Source organism: Lynx canadensis, chromosome C2 (assembly GCF_007474595.2).
Source record: "Lynx canadensis isolate LIC74 chromosome C2, mLynCan4.pri.v2, whole genome shotgun sequence".
In the NCBI taxonomy this organism is placed as follows: Eukaryota; Metazoa; Chordata; class Mammalia; order Carnivora; family Felidae; genus Lynx; species Lynx canadensis.
In genome coordinates this window covers 78,431,708-78,457,099 of record NC_044311.2, presented here as the reverse complement: position 1 = coordinate 78,457,099, position 25,392 = coordinate 78,431,708, and the positions used below count along the sequence as shown (strand labels likewise).

At 47.5% G+C, this 25,392-nt stretch overlaps 1 protein-coding gene and 1 pseudogene across 6 annotated transcripts in view; one reads left to right on the top strand and one right to left on the bottom strand.

Moving 5' to 3' along the window:
- Positions 1-25,392, bottom strand: part of ST6GAL1 (ST6 beta-galactoside alpha-2,6-sialyltransferase 1) — a 121,007-nt gene that overhangs the window by 62,369 nt on the left and 33,246 nt on the right. The window contains exon 1 of one of the 6 annotated variants that reach the window (XM_030329918.1): positions 5,033-5,046. The exons of the other annotated variants lie outside the window; for them this stretch is intronic. The gene's annotated coding sequence lies outside the window, so the exon portion shown is untranslated. Of the gene's footprint in view, positions 1-5,032; positions 5,047-25,392 lie in introns of those variants that run through there. 6 annotated transcript variants of the gene reach the window in all.
- LOC115523702 lies at positions 1,640-2,606 on the top strand (annotated as a pseudogene).

The window sequence follows — 25,392 nt, the reverse complement described above, 5'->3', positions numbered from 1 at the left end:
AGGTGCTCCTCACCTGGGAGAAGCAGAGAAGCGTGGTGGTGGGGAGATGTAGGAAATGGCCAATGGGAAGGACCCGTTTTGATACGTGCAGAACAGAAGGGTATAAAAGCATGAATGAGCAAGAAATGCTATACCAGTCCATCGAAAGTAAACATCGTCATTATGATGCCCAATGGGCCGCCTAACAATAAATATGTATCTTATCATGAGAGGCCCCTGATTAAGAGGTCCTTCCTGCGGACGGAGCACTACTGCCTTTCTGCCTTGGCTTCTTCGAGGTCCACTCAGGGATGTGTGCAATACGCTGTTAGGAGCTGAAATAACACCTGTGGCAACAGCATCAACTTCAGCTTTGTGCACGGAGCCTTATGAAAGCAAAAGCCCCTGTCTCAAAACATCCTGTTCCTATTTTTAGCCAGCATATACCTCCTTACCATCTACACTCTACCGCCTCCCAAGCCAACAGGCGTGCAAAGCACAAACCTACACCACCATGTGGGTGGCAGGGTGGGCTTCGCCACGTCATAATGTTTCTTCCTAGTTCCTGAATAAGAGCCAGATTATTTCTAGTACAGCTGAGCTGCAACCTCTACCAAAACCACAATGTTCTAACTGCATGGCCCAGTTAAAGCAAACACATAAAGCTTCCGGGTTGAAGATCCGGGGCTGAAATTTCTGAAGCTGAACTTGTCCTTCAGACTGGTGTTCAAATACTTAAAGGAGTAAAGAATCTCAAAAGATCGTATTTTCATTTAAGAACAAAAAGACAAAAGATCAGGAAGTGGGTGATTCTAAGAGGGACAGTTGAGCAATAAAAGTAGATAAGCATCATGCGGAGGTGGCCTCGGTGGCATCAGTGTCCATCCCTGTGGACAGTGGGACCATGAGCCACACCTTACCGATGGCCAGATACAAAATCAGTGCCTGGACCCCAAATCCCCCTCTTTGGGGAAACTACTGATTACAAGCATTTTAAGAATGTTAAGTCCTATCAACCTATTGCAATGTAAGGACTGTATTTAGATCCTGATCTGAATGTTAAAAATGCTTTAAGCATTTACTAAGTAAGCTTTACTCCCAACATGGGGCTCAAACTCGTGATCCTGAGATCAAGAGTCGCATGTTCCACTAACTGGGCCAGCCAGGAGCCCCAAACAAACTGCTTTTAAAATTACATACACACAGGGGTGCCTGGGTGGCTCAGTCGGTTAAGTGTCTGACTTTGGCTCCTGTCACGATCTCACGGTTTGTGAGTTCGAGCCCCGTGTCAGGCTCCGTGCTGACAGCTCAGAGCCTGGATCCTGCTTCGGATTCTGTGTCTCCTCCTCTCTCTGCCCCTCCCCTGCTCATGCTTGTCTCTCTCTGTCTCTCAATAATAAACGTTAAAATTTAAATAAAATAAAATAAAATAAAATAAAATAAAATAAAATAAAATTACATACACACATAGCCACATGCACATAACAATTGGTGATATTTGACTATTAACTCCCTATCTGATGGTATGAAGGAACTGTTCATTATTTAAACACAGTGGTATATTGTGGTTTTATTTTTAAAGGGTCCCCATCTTTTATTTTTTTAAAGATTTTATAATTGTGTTGGCGGCCACTGCCGCACGGCCTCTAGCTCGCCAAGCTCGGCAGAAGGAGAAGGGGGGTAAGTGAGGAGGTCTCAGTACCATGGCTCGTACAAAGCAGGCTGCCCGCGAATCGACGGCGCCGGGCGGGGTAAAGCACCGAGGAAGCAACTGGCTACCAAAAGCCGCTCGCGAGAGTGCGCCCTCTACTGGAGGGGTGAAGAAACCTCATCGTTACAGGCCTGGTACCGCGGCACTCGGCGAAATTAGACAAACTTCTGATCCGCAAACTTCCTTTCCAGCGTCTGGTGTGAGAAATTGCTCAGGACTTCAAAACAGACCTGCGCTTCCAGAGTGTGGCTATCGGTGCTTGGCAGGAGACAAGCGAGGCCTACCTGGTGGGCCTCATTGGAGACACCAACCTATGTGCTATCCATGCCAAACGTGTAACAATTATGCCAGAAGACGTCCAGCTAGCGTGCCGCATACGTGGAGAATGTGCTTCAGAATCCGCTCTGATGGAAAACATTTCATTCTATTAAAAAAAAATTTTTTTTTTTTTCTCTTCTTTCTGTTATTGGTAGTTCTGAACGTCACATATTTTTTTCCCAGGGGGGTCAAAAGGTACCGAAGTATATGATTGCAAACGGAAAACTCGGGGACAGAAATCAGGTATTGGCAGTTTTTCCATTTTCATTTGTGTGTGAATGTTTAATATAAATGAGGGGACATACAGCATTAATGCAAGTCAAAATGTTTCAGTGAACACGTTTCAGCAGTTCACCTTTATAACAATTATAAATAAATTTGTTAAATTTTTCTGGACAATGCCAGCATTTGGATTTTTTTAAAACAAGTAAACTTCTTATTGACTGCAACAATGGTGTTTGTAGCATTTTAATTATACAGTAGATTCCATCCATTCACTATACTTTTCTAACTGAGTTGTCCTACATGCAAGTACGTTTTTAATGTTGTCTGTCTTCTGTGCTGTTCCTGTAAGTTTGCTATTAAAACACATTAAACTATAAAAATAAAGAAATAAAGATTTTCGTTTTTTAAGTAATCTCTGCATGCAATGTGGGGCTTGAACTCACCACCCAAGATTAAGAGTCACATGCTCTACTGACTAAGCTAGCCAGGCACCCCTAAACAGTCCCTGTCTTTTAAACATACACCAAAATGTTTATTTATACAGACAAAATGAAAAAAATAAAGAGCTGAATTAGAAGTCAGTTAAAATAAGATTTATTTTGTATAGATAATCACATGCAGTAAACGAAAGCTAAATGAAAAGTCCTCCTACCTTAAATCACCCATAAAATAGAACACACAGTCTGTTTATACAACCCTGAATGCTCGCACAGAAGTTCATCCAGTGAACCTAACACAGCTGGGTTATCATCCTACCCTGGAGCAAATTACAACTTTTTTCTCTGGGTAACAGAAGAAGTAATTAATTATATTGAGTTTAGTTCCACGTAGCACGAAAAAGACAAACATTGGGATCACACCCTTCACAAAAATGTTCATCCTACTGAGAGTGAGGGAAACTCAGATTCATTGCTCCCAACCTGCTCTTGTGCAGGCCTTTGATTAATTTGGCTGAGTGGCTATCAGAACAGTGGACACTATCTCAATTATTCTTTCTTTTTGAATCTCTCCCCTTTTAAAAATGTGCTGAGTGGATACGGTTACATTGACATGCCAGTCTGTATGCTCATATGTTGCTTCTAGCGTTAGAGTTGCTGTTTAAGAAAAAAGATAACCACATCTGAACCCGTAGAAATACATGGACAATAAGGAGCATGCAGTGTTCAGGTGACAAAGATACTCCTTGGTAAGGAAGCATCGCCGTGTTTTCCCATATTGCAGCAACACGGCAAGCACAGGACCTCGCGTTCAATGATTATCATTCTCGTGTCAATATCATCATTGTAAGTATCACTGAAGCCTTATTCTGTGCTAGATGCTTTCTATTTTATCTTAAATCTTCCGAATAACTCTGTGGGTTGATTATTTTACAGGTGAGGAAGCTGAAGATCAGAGTCAGTGAGCGATTTCCCGAAGGCCATACAGTTAGAGGGGGACACAACCAAGATTCAAGTCCTGCTCCCAAGCCTAGCCCTTTCTAGCACAGTGCTACCCTGCACACACATGAGGCCTGAGCACAGTTACTTAACCAGACCCCTTTATTTTCTAAAACATTCTAAAACATTTCTAAAAGAACAAAAACAAAAACAAAACCCTATTGAGTTGTCAACTGAAAAGCAGAGAAAACCCCACTCTGTGATCCATGGGAGGACTTCTACATGTTTACGGCCCTGTTTAGTCTCACTTCCAGTTTCTCTGGCCGCCATTATGTCTGCCCTTACATCCATCTGACACACTTAAGAGAACAAGAAATGATTCTTTGGTTTGGAATGATAGAAACTCAGATGATCCCAGGATACCCCGACCCCAAAAAAGAGGTCCCTTATAACATTTTTTTCTTTAAACTTCAAATCCATTGGGTTGTCATGGCAACTTAATAATTGGGTCAGAGTGGCCATTTATGAAAGTGAACTGACAAAGGACACGCTCTGTCCAAAGGCCAGCCAAGCAGTGACTCAGGCACCCCACAGGAAGTTTGACCCTGAAATAGATCCCTTCATGAACTTGCTACTGCAATTCCTCATGCAGGGGATTATCGAGTGCCTGCAAAGGGAGGTGCCCATCCCAGGCTAAGGACTGTGGGGTAAAAGTGAAGTCAGAGTCTCAGCCCATAGGTAGCTCGAGGCATCATGGGGAGTGGGTGTGGGGTAAAACAGCCATCTGCTGTCACAGGAAACTATCCTTTGCCATCTCCAGGAGATTAGAGGAGATGGACAGTTTTGGAGGGATTAGCAAAGGATTTGTCTCACAAGTGCTGACCAGCAGTGGAACCATCTGACAGAGAAAAATAGTGGACTGCGGGTTGTGGACAAGGACCATGTCTAATTTGCCTTTGAATACTGAAACTGTTCTCAGGTGCCACAACAGAAATCTGAAGGGCTCAGCTTGAGGAACTAGGTGTCTGCCCTCAGAATTGATTTGGCCATATCAGGGATTGACTGGAGATGAGGGAGATGATAGGATGATACCCACAAGGCCTCTCAAAGGCTGGGAACCACTGATATCCTAAAAGATCATGGGCAGACTACCCTCTGTCCTCAGAAAGGAGGGGAGGTGGCCGGGAATGGAAGCCCCCTCTGGCTTCTGTTGTGAGCAGTGGCCAAACTCGGTGACTCGGGAGAATTCATTTCTGCCCATAAGCTCAATGCCCCCCAACCGTGGAAGCAGTGGAATCATGGGAGCAAAGGCAGCAAGATGAATATGGGTCATCTCAGAAGGCACCAGGGCAGCTCATACACCTTCCCAGTAGGGATGAGGCATTCAGGCAAGTGACCCATGGTTCCAAAGGACCCAGGTCACAAGAACACACGTCTTCAGAGGTGAGACCTGGGGAGGCCAGAGGAGGTAATCCTCGGTCTCTAGCAGGCCACCCAGGGAGGAGTCACAAGTGTTCTTTGACTTAATGTGTGGGAAAAAAAACCAGTGCGTCTGATGTAAAGAACATATTGAGTATGAGGCAATTTAGTACAGGAACCAAAGTCTCTCTGACCCCAAGTCTGAGTTAGGAGTCCTCCCCTTCTGTCCCACAGCATCCCTCTTACAGTTTCCGTGTCCACCTCCTCTGCTAGGGTGTGACCTTCCAGAACACAGGAACCATTCGAGACCTTTCTGAGGCCCAGGCACCTACCACACCACTAGGTCCAGACCGGATTCTAGGCAATGACTCCTGCATACCCCGAATGCACACACCGTGAATGAGGTACTATTCCATATTCCACACTCTACCCAAGAGAAAATAAAGGCCTGGCCCAATTGAAAAGCCAAATCAAAGCAAGTCCAGGAGAGGGCAACTGACTAGATCCTACCTGCGTCTCCCATATTATAAACTGTAAGTTTCAATGGAAAGGTCTAAAGTCACCTAAGAAAAAAAGAGAATTAGTCAGTTACCAACAGGTGCACAGGGTAGAAGCCTGGGGTGGAGATTCTTGCCAACACTGTGCAACCCTGACCAGCTATTTGTAGATGACCTAAAAGCAGGGGCGGAAAAGGTGGGAAGTCAGGCAACCATGACAGGTAGTGATGGAGAACTCACTGTGTCAAGTACATGAGCCAGCTGGTTCCAGATAAAGCCAGGTCCTGGTTTGTATTCTTAATTGGAATTTTTACAGGAAATCAAGAAAGACCGAGCCGTGGGAAAGGACAGCAATGGTTTAAGAGAGAGGGACTTGGTTCTTCATTCCAGGTAGCCACTCACAGGGTAGTTAAATACAGTGGTCAATCCTGATGCCTATCAATACATCATCTTAAATGTCAATACCCCTGACTGAACATGAACTATGTATGTATCAGGTGCTGTGCTAGGCAGTTTCTCTCTCTCCAATTATCATAACGACCCTGCAAGGTAAATGCACGTCACCTGCATTTTATAGATGAGCATCTTTTTTTTTTTTAATTTTGTTTTTTTTTTTAATTTTTTTTTCCAACGTTTTTTATTTATTTTTGGGACAGAGAGAGACAGAGCATGAACGGGGGAGGGGCAGAGAGAGAGGGAGACACAGAATCGGAAACAGGCTCCAGGCCCCGAGCCATCAGCCCAGAGCCTGACACGGGGCTCGAACTCATGGACCGCGAGATCGTGACCTGGCTGAAGTCGGATGCTTAACCGACTGCGCCACCCAGGCGCCCCTAGATGAGCATCTTTATGGGAAGAGCTAAGCCCCTTGCCCAAGGTCACGCATGCAGGTAGAACAAGGCTAGAATTCAAACCCAACTCCAAAGCCCATGTTTATAGCACACAGAGGAAAGACTACCCCTACAAGTAAGGGCAGGGAAGGGAAGGCTTCCTGTGAAGAAATAAGGTCAGAGCTGGAAGGATGTGTAGGATGTGGACAGCTGGAACAGTGCTAGAAAGATATCCAGGAGGTCCTGATGGTCCCTGAGATCCTGTGACAGAAGACACTCAAATTCAAGTGCCTTGCAGTTATACCATTTTTCAAATAGTAAATGCCACCTGATGGGCATTTTAGGATTCTAATTTTTTATTCATCTCCTCCCCACACCTCTTAGCGTCCACCTGCTGGTTCTAATTCTACTCTCTAGAGGAAAACACATGTCTCTTCTTTTGCCCAGAGGGCAATCCTTCAGGACTATTACACTCCCCTGAACCTTCTCTTCTTCAGGCTAAAGATTCTCCTTCTTTGAACCATTCCTTCAATGGCATGGCCTCTGAACCCCTAACAGTTCTCCTCACTCAACTCTGGGCCCGCTCTCATTTGTCCACATCACCCTGAATAGAACTAAACAGTTTCCAGATGTGGCCCAACTAGTGTGGAACAGGAAACTGACTACACCTCTACAATGCAAATATAAAGAGTTTCTAGGTAGTTTTTAGCAGTCTCATGTGAGTGACTCTCTCAGTTGAGCGACCACTGAAGTAGAGTTCATTAGCCTTTTTTCCAAGTCCTCCTCTATCTAGTCCCATCCCCAGGTGGGCTGCCTTACTTATGCCACTGGTATTCGGACCTCACATTTCATCTTCCACTTAGCCCGGTGCATTCTTTCTTTCTACACTTAGCCCCTCTCCTAGCCTGTGAAGCTTATACCGAACCTTGACCCTGGCACATACCACATTTGCTAGCACAAATGATAGTTGTGCATCATCCATAAATCAGCAAGTCCTCCCGATGTATTCCTCTAAATCACGGACGGACGGGCACTAGCCTCCCGACACAAAAGCATTCTTCGGTGACAGCCACAGAAACAGTATGCGTGAGCCAATGGAAACACCATCCAGGCCACATTTTCCACAGTGTTCCCGAGAATAGAAACCCCCAGTTATTGAGGAGACAAAGATGCTCAGTGTCTGACACAAGAGTTTTAAGTTACTCTATCATCATAACCGACACGTATTTTGATGCGACATCACATGTCTGCCCTCGAGGGAACACCTGGGATGGTCTTTAAAATATAGGTTATGGGACCATACACAAGTCTCATGGTGCAGACACCACAAAGAGCAACTCAACTAGGCTACAAGGGGCTGGGCTGGACTGCCAACTCGGAGAGAGATTATCTTTCGTAAAAAAATATTATGGATAGAGAGAGGCTATGGTGCTTTCCCATATGAGCCCCAAATTGAAAAGTCTCAAGTCATGGAATTCTATGCCTCACGTCCCAGGGTGAGGAGAAGCAATAGGATGGACTTATATAATATATATAATAAATAGTTCCCTTAGTATCATAGTTATCACTTACTAAATATTGCCACATGCTATGCATTTTACACAGGACATTTCAGTTATTGCCTCATACTCATGGTTTGTAATTATGCCTCTTGAAAATTTAAATTATATTTCTCCCTCCCTTGGGTTCCCCCATTCTCTAGAAGACAATGAAGACCTCCCAACAGCATTTCAACAAAAATATTTACAAGTTTTCTCCGGACCCTGGCAATTCATTTGGCCAACTAACCACCTCTTTCGTAAGTATTTCTCAAGATTTTCCTGAGAATAAGACACTGGGCTGGGCACTAGGGATATTTCTTTTTTTTAATGTTTATTTATTTGAGAGAGAGAGAGAGAGAGAGACAGAGCGTGAGCAGGAGAGAAGCAGAGAGAGAGGGAGACACAGAATCGGAAGCAGGCTCCAGGCTCCGAGCTGTCAGCACAGAGCTCGACACGGGGCTCGAACTCACAAGCCATGAAATCATGACCTAAGCCGAAGTTGGACGCTTAACCGACTGAGACGTCCAGGTGCTCCCAGGCAGCTACATTTCTTACATTGATCTCTCTTTAGCCACAGTCTTCAATTTTCTCTCCCCAGGGCTTGTTCTAGGCTCTCTCCCCTTTGTCGGCTGTGAGCCCTCAGGTAGGTTATGGAAAATACTGATACAATGCCCTTCACCTAAAGAGGACGGATGTAACATGCACACAGGAGCTAGCTTATCTCCAGGCACATAGGATACTTAATAAATATTAGGGATTTTTCTTTCTTTCATTCTTTCCTATGCAGCCAGCCAATCTGTGTCTTTTCAGAGAAGATGGGAGTAAAAAAGGAGTCAAATGATTCTGTTCTCTCCCAGGACATCTCTAAACTTTATGTCATTTGCCACCACCAGAGAATTAAGCCTGCCTGCTTTGCATATCACATTTAAAAAAATGTTTTTAATGTTTATTTACTTGAGAGAGAGAGAGAGAGAGAGAGAGAGAGAGAGAATGCAAGTGGGGGAGGGGCAGAGAGACAGGGAGACAGAATCCAAATCAGGGTCCAGGCTCTGAGCTGTCAGCACAGAGCCCGATGTGGGGGCTCAAACCCATGAACCGTGAGTTCATGACCTGAGCCGAAGTCAGACACTCAACCGACCGAGACATCCAGGCGCCCCTGCATATCACATTTTTAAAAAGGGGGGAAAAAAAAGACTTTAGTTCTGGATATATTTCAAATCATGGTTCCTTTTATATTTTTCCTTTCCCAACACTATTCTTTTTATAAAATCCAAAGAAAGCAAACTGAGATCATTGAAATCCAACTCCCAGAGAGTCGGGGTGAGATGAAGCTGGTTCAATGCCAGGCTCTGACCAACAGTTCAGAGATCTGTCTGCCACCCTTGGCCAACTCTTTTCTTCCTCTGGTTTCCTGGGACTTATCATCAGCTTGGGTCTGGAAGTTTGTGTCCACCTCCCCCCAGCACTCAAATTCATATGTTGAAATCCTAACCCCCCAGAGGTGAAAGTATTGGGACATGATTAGGTCATGAGGGTGGAACCTTCATGAATGGGATTAGTGCTCTTAGAAAAGAGGCCCCACTGCCCGTTCAACTCTATGAGGGTACAGTGAGAAGGCACCAGCTATGAACCAGGAAACGAGGTCTGATTTCAGACTTCCAGCCTCCAGAACTGTGAAAAATAATTTCTCCTGTTTAAGCCACCCAAACTGGTCTTTTGTTATAGCAGCCTGAATGGACGAAGACACCAATCACATCCTTTACATCCGTGTGGAACTGTTTACTAACTTGTCACTGAAATGAGTCATCTGAAGATATACCTCTTAAACACATAACCACTGTGCAGTAAAGAAAGCCAAAGTGTAACCACATACAGCTGCTCAAAGTGCTAAGAAATATATAGCTTAGGGGAGAGAAATGCCACTAACCAACAGTCAGTGCGTCGAAGAGCAATCTCTCTACATTAGACATTCTTGTCATCTTGTTGCTGCTGATACAATGACTGATCACTAAGGTCCACAGGATTTTATTGGATTCAGTAAATACTAACTGTGGACCCACTATGTGCCAGGCATGGTGCTAGGGGGCTGGACTGGGCAAGGACAAGATATACTTTGCACTAGGTTCCGTCTGTCAATCTGGATGTTATTAGCTTACTGTCGGTCACTTCCCCGCTCACTCACCCACCCACACCCAAAAGACGGTTTTTCAATAGCTAAAAACAAATCCTTCAAACAAATCACTTCCTCAAGCCACCGCCTGATCTCTCCTTCCTCATAGCAGAGCTTCTCGAGTCACTTCCCACTTTCCACTTGTTCCTCAAATAATTGAAGTCAGCCCCCATCATTCCACTGAAATTGCATTTCTAATTGCAAAATCTGAAGAGCCCTCTCCAGTACTTTCTTTGTGAGTCCTCCCCAGGTCTCTGTCTTCAAACTCCCTCCTTCTAAAGTCTGACAGGCATACTTTGGGGTTTCCCTCCTCCCTCCCCATTTTAGCCTCCTCTGGGGACCAGCTTCCAGAGCAGCCCAGAAATGCCCACGTCCCCAGGGGCCCAGCCTCAGCAGGACCTCTGTTAACACACAGACAACACCTGCCTCCATGTGGCCAGCCCCCTCTGGCATCTCCCTCAGACTCTACACCACATCTTTTAAGAAACATTTTTAAACTCAACATCTGTACAGAAACTTTGCACTCCACATTTACTCGTTTTCTTAAGTGCATGAGCCACCACGTGCTCGACAAGAATCTTAGTGCTTGGGATGCAACAGGGAATAAACCAGATGAAGATCACTGCCCTTAAAAAGGGCAGAGTGAAACACAAAAGCCCCATAAATGTAATAAATTATGTAGGATCTTAGAGGATACTAAGTGCTATGGGAAACAGAGCGGAGCGGAATGTGGAAAGGGAAGGATCAGAAGTGCCGGGGTGAGGCAAGTTTCCATTTTAAAAAGGTCAGAGAAGGGCTTATTGGGAAGGGAACATTCGAGCAAAGAAGTACAGGTAGTGAAGAGTAAGCCCCAGCGATATCTCAGGAAGAGCGCGGGCAGGAGTACACAGGTGAGCACTGGCCCGGATGCAAGGCACAAAGGGAAGGGGACAGAGGGAGGGGATCCCCGAGGAACAGAGACAGCCAGGTGGGAGGTGGAAGAGATCAGGAAGCACCTTACAGGTCATGGTGAGGACTCTGGCTGTCATTCTAACTAAAAGTGAGAGCCACTCCAAGGGTTTGGCAAAAAAGATCAACTTTGACCTGACTCAGAGTTGCCAGGACAGCTCAGGCTGCAGTGTGTGGGGAGAGGGGTCAAGGGTAAAAGCAAGCAGACCACTGGAGAGATCCGAGTGTGAAAGCAGGAGGCTGCAGTGGAGGTGGTGAGAAGGAATATATTTCAGGGTGCTTTGAAACTCAAGTTTGATGGATTTGATTTGGGTGTGAGAGAAAGGTCAAGGGCGATTCCAAGGCTTGGGTCCCAAGCAGCCGGAAGGATGGTGCTGCTCTGAGTGGAAAAGGGGAGATGAGAGGGAAGAGCAGAAGTCCAGTGTGGGGCAGTCCTGAGTTTGAGGTCAGACTGTCAAGTGGAGTGTAACAGGCCAGCCGACAGGAGACCAGAGGTCAGGAGAAAGGTCCAGGCTGGAGGTATAAATGGATCCTGTGGTCGAGTTGTTCTAGTGCAGCTGCATGGGTGTTTGCTCGCTAGCAAGAGTTCCTGGGTTTAAGCCGGCCTCTGGCACTGTTCAGCTGCGTGATCTCAAACAAGCTACCCAACTGCTCTGAGCGTGCCTCCTCACCTGTACAGTGAGGAAACCAAAGTACCTACCCCTTTGGGGTTCATGGGGCGGGGAGGGGGGTCGGAGAAGAGGCAATTCACGTTAACTACCCTGCACACAGAAATCAGCCTTCAGTGTATGTTAGCAATTATAACCCTCTCCCTCCCTCTCTCCCTTTCTTACTATCTTGCTAAGCCTGGTATCTTTGACTTTTCCTTCTTTCTTACCCCAAATTCAACGCATTCCACTCCCCAAGTGCTCCTGGATCACTTGTTCGTCCTGGTACCTCACTGTCCCCACGACAAGCCAATCAAACTAAATAGGAAACAAAGTTCCATTTCTACTCTCAAAACATGTCCTAAATCTGTCGCCATCTCTCTTTTCTCATTATTTCTCCTCTGAGCTCCCAATAAATGTTACGAACCCTCAACCTCAATGACTGCTCAAAGCAAATTAAAATACAATTTTAATTTGCTTGCATGTCCCTCTTCCCTTAAAACCGCAGGAATTTCAACCACCAAGTAATAATTAGCTCCATAGCCCTGGAGCCTTGTGTTCAGTGCCCAGACCATGATAGGTATCCAACCAACATGTTGACCAAAAGAAAAAACAATTTTATTGGCTACTGTTACCCGCTAGACACTGAAATTAAGACACAATCACCACTACCTCCACATAAACTACAGTCCCTGCCTTTCAGGAGTTTTGAGAAACAAACTAAGTACACCCGAGGCAGAAAATAAGCCAGCTGAATAAATGTAATGAGACCATTATAATGAAAGGGCAAGCTGTAGAATATTGACTTGATTTACATAAGGAACGCCAAGAAAAAGATACCATCTGGGCTAGATTAGAAATGAAGACAGATGGGCCGCCTGGGTGGCTCAGTCGGGTGAGCGTCCAACTTCGGCTCAGGTCACGATCTCACAGTTTGTGGGTTCGAGCCCCCCATCCAGCTCTGTGCTGACAGCTCGGAGCCTGAGAGCCTGCTTCAGATTCTGTGTCTTCCTCTCTCTCCACCCCTCCCTCGCTCACACCCTGTCTCTGTCTCTCAAAAAGGAAACAAAGAAAAAAGAAACGAAGACAGAGACTATTATTGGAATGGCTGGCTATAACCAGAAGCCTTCAGGACAGAAAGATGGGATCAGGGCTTTCAAATAGAAGGTGGGGAAGTGAGACAGGCCACTGGGGCCTTCGCCAGTGGTCAGGGAGAGACAGGACAGTAAAGTGGAGAGTGCCCACTTCTAGACGGAGGCCAAAAAAGCTGCTGCAGGGAAAGATGGCTGATAGGTAGTCAAAAAGGGGAGTGTGACAGAGGACCCTCCATCTTGCCATGAGTGTGCGCATAACGTAGAGCCAAAAAGTAAAATCTGTTCAAGGAAAACAGGGCTTGAGCTGGAGAAAGCCCCCAGGTTCCTTCACCTCTCCTGGGGGATTTTTATTTCTCTAACACGGCAGATCTATCCACTAGAAGATGCAATCTCCTTGTGTTCGGCACACAGAGGTGGGGGCTCAGACAGTCTCCTTATCCAAGTGAATGCACACTTAAGCCCCAGGTTGATGAAATGACGCACAGCTCACGCTCCCTTCTTCTCATTTCATCTTCCCAGCTGTCATCACTCAAGGACAGTCAGATTCCTAGACCTCAACATCCTTGCCCCAGAGCCCAGCAGTGTGCACACATTTTTCAACATTCTTAGCCAGGATAGAGCCTCCCCGAGAGTCATGAGTGACAGGAAATCTCTCTCTGCTGCAATCACCAAGACATGACTTGAGGAAGGTCATGGTTATCCACATTCATAAGCGTTAGGGATGACTTCAAACATGAATACAGGGATCAGCCATCCCTTTGAAGCACTCTGAACAAAGCTTTGCGCTCTGTCACCAGTCAGGGTAACCAATCCCTAACTTTCCTCCTCATCGAGAGAAGCAAAACTTCATATTATCCCAATGAGACACAGTAGCGTAGGCGTAAGTTCTAATGTGTGATTCACAGACACAGGTCTGAAGTCCAAGTCCGTTGCTTACTAGCTCTGTCACCAAGGGCAACTTAGCTGAATTCCCTGAGCCTCAGTTTATTCATCTGTAAAACAAGGATAGTGTTCCCTATATCACACGGCTGCTGAAAGGATTAAATGAGAAAGGCACATAAAGCACCAACACACAATCGGTGTTCAGAGTGGCAGCTATTATCATGGATCTTAGAAATCAAAGTATCCAAGGCAGTTATTCGGTAGGCTTCCATCAGTTTTAGCAGGGTCTTGGAGATGCTCTTGGTCTCTAGGAAAGCCGGTGCTGAGTTTTGTCATCAATGCTGCGGTTAAGAACAGGACAGGGGTCAAGCTTTCCTCCAGGCTCTGATGAGACAACGTTCCCTATGGTCTATGATTTATATGCCCCCAAGATGGGCCTTAAGAACTTCAAAACAAAGGCACGACCCAGACATATAGAGAAGAGACAGACAACTGCCCACCATCAGTCCCCAAGGAAAATGAAGTATTCTGTGCCCTCATGGTAGGACCGAGAGTCTGGAGACTCAGCTACAGAGGAAACTGCAGAAGTTTCCCAGGGCCCAAAGCAGGGAGTGATGGCCCAGAGACAGCTTCTCACTTTGGCCTCTGCCATCCCTTCCTTCCTGCATTCCCTCCCAGAGTCGGGATCCTTCCTGACTTTTGCACAGCTGCTCCACTCCACCTCCGCTGGTATATTAACATGAAGGACTCCTGGTGCGTGCATGCCCGGGGCAGATGCTGAGCGGCCACCGGGTCCTCGAGGAACTGACCAGCCCACCCGACACACGGTGTCACCGACCACTGGATCACAAACAACAGGGACCTCTGAAGGCAGCTCATTCCGTGTGCAGATCGTTCTCCAAGTCTAGAGTTTTAGAATGTAGACTCACTGATCCAGAATCTACTTCCCTTAACTTCTATCTTCAAGAGCTAGCTGTAGGACTAATGAGCTTTTAAAAGATGAAAACCTTTTCACGGTAAGCTACCCATGAGTCAGTTCATGTCACAATACTCACAGCCACCATTTATAGGGGGCCAATTTCTAGGGGGCCAACCGTGAGCCACACCTAACAGGCAGGAGAGCACAACACCGTTTCCTAAACTTGCCAGATCCTGGGTACCTATTTCATCCTCTGCTCCCGGTATCATCCTGGGTACCTGTTTCATCCTCTGCTCCCGGAGCCCCACGCTAAGCAAGCTCAATCAACAGCTGACACAGAGCCTGGGAACTGCTCCTTCACCAAGAGCCCCAGGTGGTTCTTAGGATCACGCAGATTGGAGACGGGTGACCTAGTGGACCCAGCTGTGCCACCACTATCGTTGACTCGCTACGGGAGCTTGGGCAGCTTGTAGAACCTCTCTGAACCCCAGTTAAGGATCTGTGATTTCAGAATGATAACAGCACGTGCGTGCAGGGTATTCCGAGGAATAAACTAGATGTCTCAGTCCACAGCCTCTCAGCAGTGATGCCATTCCTGGTCCTAATGACCCTATGAAATTGCAACCCTAATGGAGCTTGAGTGTATTACGCTAAGCGAAAGAAGTCGGTCAGAGAAAGACAAATACCATACGACTTCACCCATATGCACATGAAACAAAACAAATGAACGAGGGAAAAAGAGACAAACCAAGAAACGGGCTCTTTACTGTAGAGAACTGATGGTTACCAGAGGGAGGTGGGTGGGGGGATTGGGTGAAATAGGTGAAGGGGGGGGGGGCGCCTGGGTGGCTCAGTCAGTTAAGCAGCCGACTTCAGCTCAGGTCATGATCTCACGGTCTGGGGGTTCGAGCCCCACGTCGGGCTCTGTGCTGACAGAACCTGGAGCCTGCTTGCGATTCTGTGTCTCCCTCTCTCTCTGCCCCTCCCCTGATTGCTCGCTCTCTCTCTCTCTCTCTCTCTCTCTCTCCCTCTCAAAAATAATAAACACTGAAGGGGATTAAGAGTACACCTGTCATGATGAGCACCAGGTAATGTACGGAATTGTTAATTCACTATACTGTACACCCGAAACTAATATAACCCTGTTAACGATACCTAAAGTAAAATTTTTAAAAAGGGAAAAGTAAAAAATTAAATAAATACAAAAAAATAGCCACCCTAGTAGTTTTACTCAGTGCTACACAAGTCGCAGTTCAAGTGTCTGAGACCAGGATCTGAACTCAGATCTTACTGTCTTTAAAGCCTACGTGCCTACACCCAGCAGTAGGGGGAGGAGGAATTAAACAGGCAGGGGCACAAAAGGACCTGCATATCCAGGTCTGGCTCCAAATTCTTGCCTGGCCCCAGCTCATATTTCAGCCTCCGCAGCGGCCGGCAGGAGCTCTGGCCAGCAAGATGCCCCCAGTATCACAGTAAGGAAAGAAAAGTTTGCCTCGTACTTCCTGCTGCCCCGGCTTCTACTCCTCTTCTGAGTACCACCCCGTCCCCTTCCTTTTGGGACCATCCAGAATCTGTACTCTTTCTCCAGGTCTGCACCCAGCCTTAAGGAGCTCCCCTCTTGGGAGGCAGGCTGGGTGGAGAGTTTGAGAAGCTGGCCTGGGGACCAGGGCACGCTGTGCCTCACGCTACAATTTCGAAGCTTTTGCAACGTTACTTCACCCCCGTGCCACCCCCTCTCGGCTGCAGGGCTCGCCTGCACTAATGTCCTTGGCACAGTACCTGGCTCAGTTAATCAATAGCACCACAGACTCGGCCTATCACCTCTCACTGAAGTCCTTGGACTTTGTACTTAATTAAAGTGGAGCCCACCTATGACTCACACATTAGCAAATAATTCATTCATGAGCCCCCATTCATTTTGTTCAAGTACAGGTGATACAGAAATAAACAGGGCCCAGCCCCTGCCCCTGAGGCCTCGGAGGAAGAGAAAGACCCATAAAATGATGGGTGTAAGCGCACGGAAGGCATTCAGAACTAAAGGCTGGGGTACCACCGACTCCACTAGAGGAAGTCAGGAATGGTAATGTTCCTCCTGGGCTCTGAAGGATGAATAGGAGTTTGCCAGGCAGAAAAAGGCATATCCAGAGAGAATGGCAGTCCAAAGGCTTAGCTATGAAAGAAGGCCCGTAGTAGTCACAGAATGGTGAGAAGCTATGAGGGGTGAGGGTATGAGGGCTGCAGTGATGGAAATGGGGTTCAGAATTATCTGCTCCAGACAGAAGTGTTTCTCGTCCCAATTTACCCAAGAAACTGGGACTGGCAGAGGTTTTCTAAGCAAGCAAGTGACATTATTATTTTCTCTAAGCTCAGTGTTGAGTTCCTGACACCAAAAAGGGGCTCTGATGGGGCAGGAGAGGTGAAGAGAAGCCATTTCAGTTGATAGAGGAGAAGGTGCCAGAGACTACCTTTCCTCACCCCTGGTCTGACCTGCAGCCCCACCAACCACCGACCTGGCAGATCCTGAACTTGAGTCAAGTCCCCACCGGAATAAGAAGCTCCAGAAATGGGATATCCGTGTTCACAGAGTGATGGCAAGAGAGGAAGGTGAGAGCCACAGCTGGCACCGGCTGCAGAGGTAACCTACAGGCGAGTTGGGAAAATGTCCTTTTGTGTCTGGTGGCTCACGGCATCCTGAAAGGAGGAGGACAGACCTCGGGTACTTTGCTGTTCTCTCCAAGGCTACTTTCTCATCCATTAAATGGAGATAAACCCCACATCAAAAACTCATTCCAAGGGTCTGTTTGTTTCTAGTGGCTAAGGGTCCATTTGTTTAATCTTGTGGAGGAGGGAGACGTCAGACTAAAAGACCTCAAATATGATGGGGCCCCTGGGGCACATGGGTGGCTCAGTTGGTTGAGCGTCCGACTCTTGATTTCGGCTCAGGCCATGATCCCAGGGTTGTGGGATCAAGCCCCGAGTCGGGTTCCACACAGAGCGTGGAGCCTGCTTAAGATTCTTTCTCTCCCTTTCCACCTCCGCTCCCCTTCCCCACTCGTGTGCACTCTCTGTCTCTAAAACAAAGAAAATAAAACTGTCAAATACGATGGGCTCCACTAAAGCACAGGATGGAATCAGCCCCCCCCCCGAGACACACGCTGGGCTGTGGTCGATTCCTAGGAGAGGAATCTGATCAGTCCCTTCCAAGTTGCTTTCTGCCCTGCTGGGCTGTTTGCAGTTTCTGTCAGATCGGATCACATTTCCCACCTGAGCCAGGGGGCCCAGGAGAGCTGTGGGCCTTGCAGCCGGGAGTCTCAGAGGGCTCACATGACAGGCTGGCAGGGCGCAGCTGTTCCTGGCAAGGGCATCAATAATACAGGCCTTTTTCCGCAAACTCTGGCAAACAGTCTAACGTGACAAGTGAAAACACTGTGTCCAAATTCTCACTGGGGCTGAGGGCAGCAGAGGCCAAAATAACTCGCCTTTATCAGGGCTAAATCACCAAGTGAATCAGAGCTCTGCTGGGCTGGGGTGGCAGCCGGAGGAAGCTGCTGGTGATAAGTGCCAAGAAATGTAGGGGGAACGGTAGAGGAGGGAGCAGCAGGCAAGGTCCTTGCAGAGAACAAAATGCCTGTATTGCATGAGTGCCTGCCCATGGAATGTTGCAGAAACCCAGGGGCACCCAGAAAGGAACCCGTGTGACTTGTTGGCTGGGGAGTGAACTGGGCCATGGATTGCATCTCAGCAACAGCCAAAAATCACTGCGACCACCACAGGCAGCCCAGAGACGACTGCAACAGGAGGCCTTATGAAGAGCGGGCCAACCGCCCTTCGTGAGCAGAGGGACTAGTGGGGTAGGGTTCAGCAGGATTTTGTCTCCTTTGTGCTGTATCAGCACCAAAAACGGGGCCTGGCATCAGCGCACTCCGTATGAATGACTGAGGAAAGGCGTGGTGTGGAGAAAGAACACGGGCTTTGGGCACAGGAGCACCGTCAGTAACCGAAAATTTAAGCAAGCCACTTGTTCTCTCTGAGCCTCAGTCTCCTCATCCGGTAAATGGGATAATGCGCCTGGAAAGATGCCTATAAGAATTAAAATAATGAATGTAAAAGCCCCTAAAATGATGCCTAGTAGGTAGCAGGCACTCAATAAACGGACTTCTCAGAATTAGACCGCAGCCTTCAAATGCTTGGAGACCTGCAGTATCAGCTGTTTCCAATCCTTTTGGGGGGCGGGGGAGATTAGAAGAGATAATAAAAAGAATATAAAACAACAGACGATGATGAATCAAAGGGAAGTACAGGGAGACCTCTAAGGTCACGCCGCCTGGGTGGCCTTGGTAAGTCAAATTTTCCGTGGGTCTCAGGACTCCCTATGGTTAGATGGGGATTGGGGTTGATCGGTATTCTTCAAACCATGCTCCAGGAACCACAGAGTCCGTGGAGACCCTGAGGGGCCGTCTTGGGGTAAGGAGGTGGGAGACAGTGGGCCCTAACACAGCTTCAGGAAGCTCCCCACTGAAGGCTTCCTTCTGAAGAAACTTCCACACTCTGTCCTGAGTCCTTTAAAAGTCAGTGCTTTGGGGGTTCCTGGGTGGCTCAGTTGGTTAAGCGTCCAGCTCTTGGCGTTGGCTCAGGTCATGATCTCACGATTCGTGGGATCGGGGCCCCTCTTCCGGCTCTGTGATGGCAGTGTGGAGCCTGCTTGAGAGTCTCTCTCTCTCTCTGCCCCTGCCCACCCTCCCCCGACTGTCTCTCTCTCTCTCTAAGTGAACTTAAAAAAAAAAAAATTAAAAGTCAGTGCTTTGTCCAAAGTCACCAGGGTCCTCCCAAAGACCAGTTCTCTCCAGGAACCTAGTCCAGCACTAGAGGAAGGCGAAGAAGGCACCTGGAGTGCAAAATCTCAGGGGCATGTGAGTCCAGGGTTGGCATCTGAGCATGAGTGCCTCTTTAAATCTTGCACCTGAAGCATCTGGCTTGCCTGGCTACTACCAGCCCTAAGTCCCCAGCCCTTCTTCAGCTCCCCTGTTCGGCATTGGGCATTTCCCACTCTGGAAATCTCTCACCACTACCTTCCACGGCACTGCCTTCCGTGGTAGCGTTTTGCTTTCTGGCTCCCCTCCTTCCTCCTGGGCAAGAAGAGTGGAATAGAGAACTGGAGGGGAGGAGAGCATGGCAGGCGAGGGGAGGGCACGCTGTGGGGAGGGGCCGGTGAAGCTGGTATTGAACACGCGGAGCGTGAGGGATTGGCTGAAGTGCATGAGGCAGGTCTGGACCCCAGGAGAAGAAGCTGGAACGGGGAGATTTTCTCCCCGCACTTGAGAGAATCTTCTCTCGCATCCACTTCTTCCTTCCTAGCCCTACTGGCGCAGCTAAAGTCAGGTCCACATCACCTAATATCAGGGCCCTCGCAATAGCCTCCCAAACCATGCCTGCCTCCCACCTCTCTCCACATACAAGACTGTGCTCCACATCCGGCTCTGGACAATTACGCCCCTCCTTAGAGACAAAATGGCGTCTTCCAAGTTTGCTCCACTAAGTCCAAATTCCTCATCCCCACCTCACCCGCAAGCCTCCGAGCCACACCCCACCACATGCAAATGTGCCCCTAAGCTGTAGGTGACCCAAGGCACCACTACTCCCTGAACTCCCCCAAGCCCCCTGCTCTGACTGCTCGTGCTTTCTTCCCCCAGCGCATCCTCACCGCGCACCCCGATCCCACCCTATGGAATCTTTGCACTGTGAACAACACACCCACTCTCCTCTCTTCCCAGAGCCTGCATCCAGGCCTGTGAAAGTCTAGAGCCGTTTGCAGATGTTGGAGAGTACGCTTCCCTCTCTCTGCTCGGCCAGTATTTTCAGTACGTCACTATTGCACAAGCAAGGCCCTTGCCTTGTCCTCAGCAAAGAGCTACAGGGTGAAAAGCAAGCACCTTGCCCTGTAACCGCCATGAGACCCACACCTGCAGACAGGAGACACTGAACAGTGAAGCTTCAGTGGGAACATTGTGAGCCACAGAGAAACTGCCCTCTCCACAGTTTCTCTCTTTATTCCCCTTTGCACCTAGCCCAGCTGTGGCTCCAGCGGGCACTCGATAAATGCTAATTGAATTCATTAATTAGATCCTCCTGCTGGGAGAACGGAACTAACCCCAGAATGATTATGGAATATTTCCATAAAAAATAATTTTCTTGGGGCACCTGGGTGGCTCAGTCGGTTGAGTGTCTGACTTCGGCTCAGGTCATGATCTCACAGTTTGTGAGTTCAAGCCCCACATCGGGCTCTGTGCTGACAGCTCAGAGCCTGGAGCCTGCTTCGGATTCTGTGTCTCCCTCTCTCTCTGCTCCTCCCCTGTTCACACTCTGTCTCTCTCTCAAAAATAAGTAAAGATTAAAAAAACATTTAAAAAAATAATAATTTTCTTGGGGCGCCTGGGTGGCTCAGTCAGTTGGGCATCCGACTTCGGCTCAGGTCATATTCTCATGGCACACGGGTTCGAGCCCTGCATCAGGCTCTGTGCTGACAGCTCAGAGCCTGGAGCCTGCTTCAGATTCAGGGTCTCCCTCGCTCTCTCTCTGCCCCTGCCCCACTTGTGCTCTGTCTCTCGAAAATAAATACACATTAAAAATAATAATAATTTTCTTGCCTTTTCCATGTAAAGATGAACGACCCCTCCAATGATGAACATGTTCTAAAACTGGATGGTTGCACAACTCGGTACATTTACTAGAAGTCATCGAATTTACACTTAAAGGAAGTTAATTTCATGGAACATAAATTACACCTCAATAAAAGTGTTTTTAAAATATCTGTGTGATGATCAAAACCACTGCGTTCAGATAAGTAATAAGCTGAGTAATGAGCACACTTAAAAACAAACAACAACAAAAACATAACCAGGCCTTCCCTGTAAGGTGTGGCTCTGAGCTCAGCCTTGGCCCCCGTGGGCCAGCAGCAGCTGTCAGTGGTTGGGTCCGGGGAACCTCCCAGGACAGTGTGGCTTGTTGGGGTGGGGAGAACACCAGGGCGGCCAGGCATCAGGTCAGCCTACAGTCAGGACAAGTGAACTGATCCTACAGAACATTCCACATGGGCCTCTTCGGTGGATCAAGGCTAAAGAATCAGACCCAGGTCAGAAGCAGCGCCCTGAGGAAGTGTCTTCCGGCCTCAGACCGTGGCTCACTTACACGGCACCAGTGAACTTCCTCCAGAGCAATTCCACAATCCACGATGTCACGCTCAGTTGTGTTATTATCTAATTAATATCTGTCTCTCTCTGTAGACCCTACGCTACGTGAGGTCAAGGATGTGGCTCTTGTGCTCACAGGGCCTATTACAGAAGCAGGCACATGGTAGAGAGTCATTAAAAAGTTGCTTGAGTGCTAAGTAAGCGAATGGACACTCTTCACTGATGGAATCAGGACAAGGTACACACACGCCCACACACACACACACACACACACACACACACACACACACACACACACACCCACCCATTTTCTTTCAGCACAGCCCTGCCATTCAGCTGGATGGTTGGAAAGGGCCCCACGAAGAGGAGAGAGAACCAACGTGCTCTAGGGTAATTCACTACACCTGCCCCCACTGAGCCTCACAACGATCTAGATACTAGATATCGTTATTGCCCTATTGATAGCAGAAACTGGGGTTTTGCAATCAAAACCCAGATCTGTCAGGCCAGAAAGCCCCAGCTCTTTCCCAGTCATCTCTGAGGAGGGAGTGGGGGCAGGCAAGCTCAAGGTTATGACTGCACAGGCAGGTAGGTGGTTGAGAGTCTGAGGACCAGTGAGGACGGGTGCTTTCCCCAGGGTCAGGGCCTCCCACATCCTCCCCCGCCAGCCTCTTCCCACAGTGTGTGTGAGCCAGTCCTGAGTGCACAGCAGGCTCGTAGAACAGACTCATGTCTCCACAAGACTGTGGCTCTGAGCCTGAGCCTCACTCACACCCGGACAGCAGCCCATGGCCAGTGCAGGCCTCCAAGAAACTCTCCTTTCCGCCTAGGAAAGCACTTCCCCCGCTATTCCATTTCCCACCGCAGCATCACAAAGTGCTGACGCCCCAGAGAACACCCACAGCATGCCCCCCTCCTCCCAAATGCTCCCAAAAGCACGGCCTGAGGCACACAGTTTCACACAGTAAGGTGTGCATCACACAAGGTGCCGCCCACCCTTACTCCCAGATAGCAGAGCGCGAGGACTAGAAGGACGGACTTGTGCACTGTACGTTCACGAACTATAATTGAAATAAACATTTGAAAACAAGAAGACTTGGGTGTCAGGCCATCTGGGTTCAAGTCCCAACTGAGTCACCACTTACTAGCTATGAGACCTCCCATGCCTTCGTTTCCTCATGTGTCAAATGCGGTATTAACAGCACCAAACTCTTAGGGTTGTTGGGATGAATGAGGTAATGCATAGAAAGCACTTAGAACCTGGTACATAATAAATGCTATAGGATTGTTAGCTGCCATTATTATTTTTCCCAGCATAGTAACGCTGCCTGTCCGTCTAGAAGTGAAAGAACAACATCAGGAGATGCTGAGCACAGGGAAGGCCTGAGGCCATGCAAGATTCCCTTGGCATTTCAGACCTCCAAACACTGAGAAAATAGCCATCCTGGCCTAACTCCAGACGCTTCTTTATCTCAGCTGCCAGTAAGTACAGATGTTGGCATACCGGCACCGGGGAGGAACAGGGTGGAGGGAGAGAGCTTACCCCACAGCACAGTAAAAAAATCAACACTTACAGGCTGTCTGCTCATCTGCGGAAGGGGGCGGGGGGAACTTCCCTGGAAAAATATGCAGCTCTAGAAAATACCTCTTTCCTGGAGCCACCCAGAATGATGAAGAAGGATCTCCGATAACTGGCTAACTAGGTCAAAAGACAAAGAAGTCAGGCTTCGGGGCAACTCCAGAAATGTGGGAGGGGGCTTGTCAGCACTAGGTCCTCTTGCTTCTCACATTTAAAGTTTATTTATTTATTTTGAAGGGAGTGGCAGAGAGAGAGAGAGAGAGAAAGAGAGAGAGAGAGAGAGAGAGAGAGAATCCCAAGCAGGCACCATGCTGTCAGCACAGAGCCCAGTGCGGGCTCGATCTCACTAACCATGAGACCATGACCTAGGTGGAAATCAAGAGTCCGACACTTAACTGACTGAGCCACCCAGGCGCCCCTCCTTCCTACATTTAAAAACTATAGCCTGGGGTCTAAATTCACACAGCCAGACCTAAGGAGCAGAAAGGGTAAGAGACACACAACTAGCCATCAGAGAAATGCAAATTAAGACCATAATGAGACACGGTCCCCCATCTATCAGAAGAGCTAAAATAAAAATATGACCAAACACCGGCAAGGAGGTGGAGAAAGTGGATCTCTCCCACACTGCTGGTGGGAATGTTAAATGGTACAGTCACAGTTTGGCAGTTTCTTAAATAAATAAATAAATAAATAAATAAATAAATAAATAAATAAATACACTTACCATACAACTCAGCAATTGCACTGCTGGGCACTTATCCCAGAAAAACAAAAATTTATGTCTACATGAAAACCTACACAAAATTGTTCACAGCAGCTTTATTTGTAATAGTCAAAAACTGGGAACAACCAAACAAAGGTCGATAGTGAAACTGGTACATCCATACCATGGAATACCAGTCAGAAAAAAAAAAAAAAAAGAGCAAATTACTGATACATTCAACTACCTGGATGGGCCTGAAATGTATTATGATGACTGAAAACAAGCCAGTCTCAGAAGTTTGCATACTGTCCATCTCTGTTTACAGAACATTCTCAGAATGACAAAATTATAGAGAGGAAACACAGAGGGGAGGGGGCCACGGCAGTGGGACAGTGAAAGGGTGGCATGAGGGAGATCTTTCTGGTGAGAGAACAGCCCATCTCTTGATCGTAATAGCGGCTCTGCTAATCCACCCATGCGAGAAAATGACACACATTGTCCCAATCTCACGTTCCTGGTTTTGATATCGTGCTATAATCATGTAAGATGAAGCCACTGGAATAAACTAAATGAAGGATGCACTGGACCTCTCTGTACTATCTTTGCAACTCCTAGTGAATCTACAATTGTTTCAAAACAAAACATTAAAAAAAAAAATAGAAGCGCGCAGGCCATAAGCCCCGGCAACTGGGAGTCCAGCCCACATCCTTCTCCAAAATCCCAGTCGTCCAATCAAATTACTTACAATTTTGCATGCAGCATGACATTCAATACGGCCATGCCTTTGCATGTACAAACTTCCACCCAGACTGCCCTCCCTCCACCTAACTTTTAATTTCCTTTACAAACCAATTCACATACATTCACCTTCTAGAAGCTTCCCTGACTTCCTGTCCTAAGATTGCTCATCTTCCTTTGCACTTCCCTGTATGTACTCAACTGAATTGTAATTATTAGTTTACGTGTCATAGTCTCTCACGACATGCAAGCTTGGGAATTGGAAAATACATTTCCAAACATCTCCAATAAAGGATTTGTTTGTAGAGCGGACAAAGGGCTCGATTCAATCGTAAGAAGACAAAGAAACAAATTCTATTTTTTTTAAGTGAACAAAAGATTCTGCACAGACATTGCACCAAAGGAAACAGGCAGATGGCAAATAAGCACACGAAAAGATGATCAGCAGCATTGATCTTTAAGGAAATGCGAATAAAATGACAAGATATCACCGCAAACCTAGCAGGATAGCTAAAATTAAAAAGGCTGCCCATACCAAGTGTTGGCAAGGAAATGGAGCACCTTGCCAAAGATAGTACAGAGAGGGTCCAGTGCCTCCTTCATTTAGTTTATTCCAGGTGTTCTCA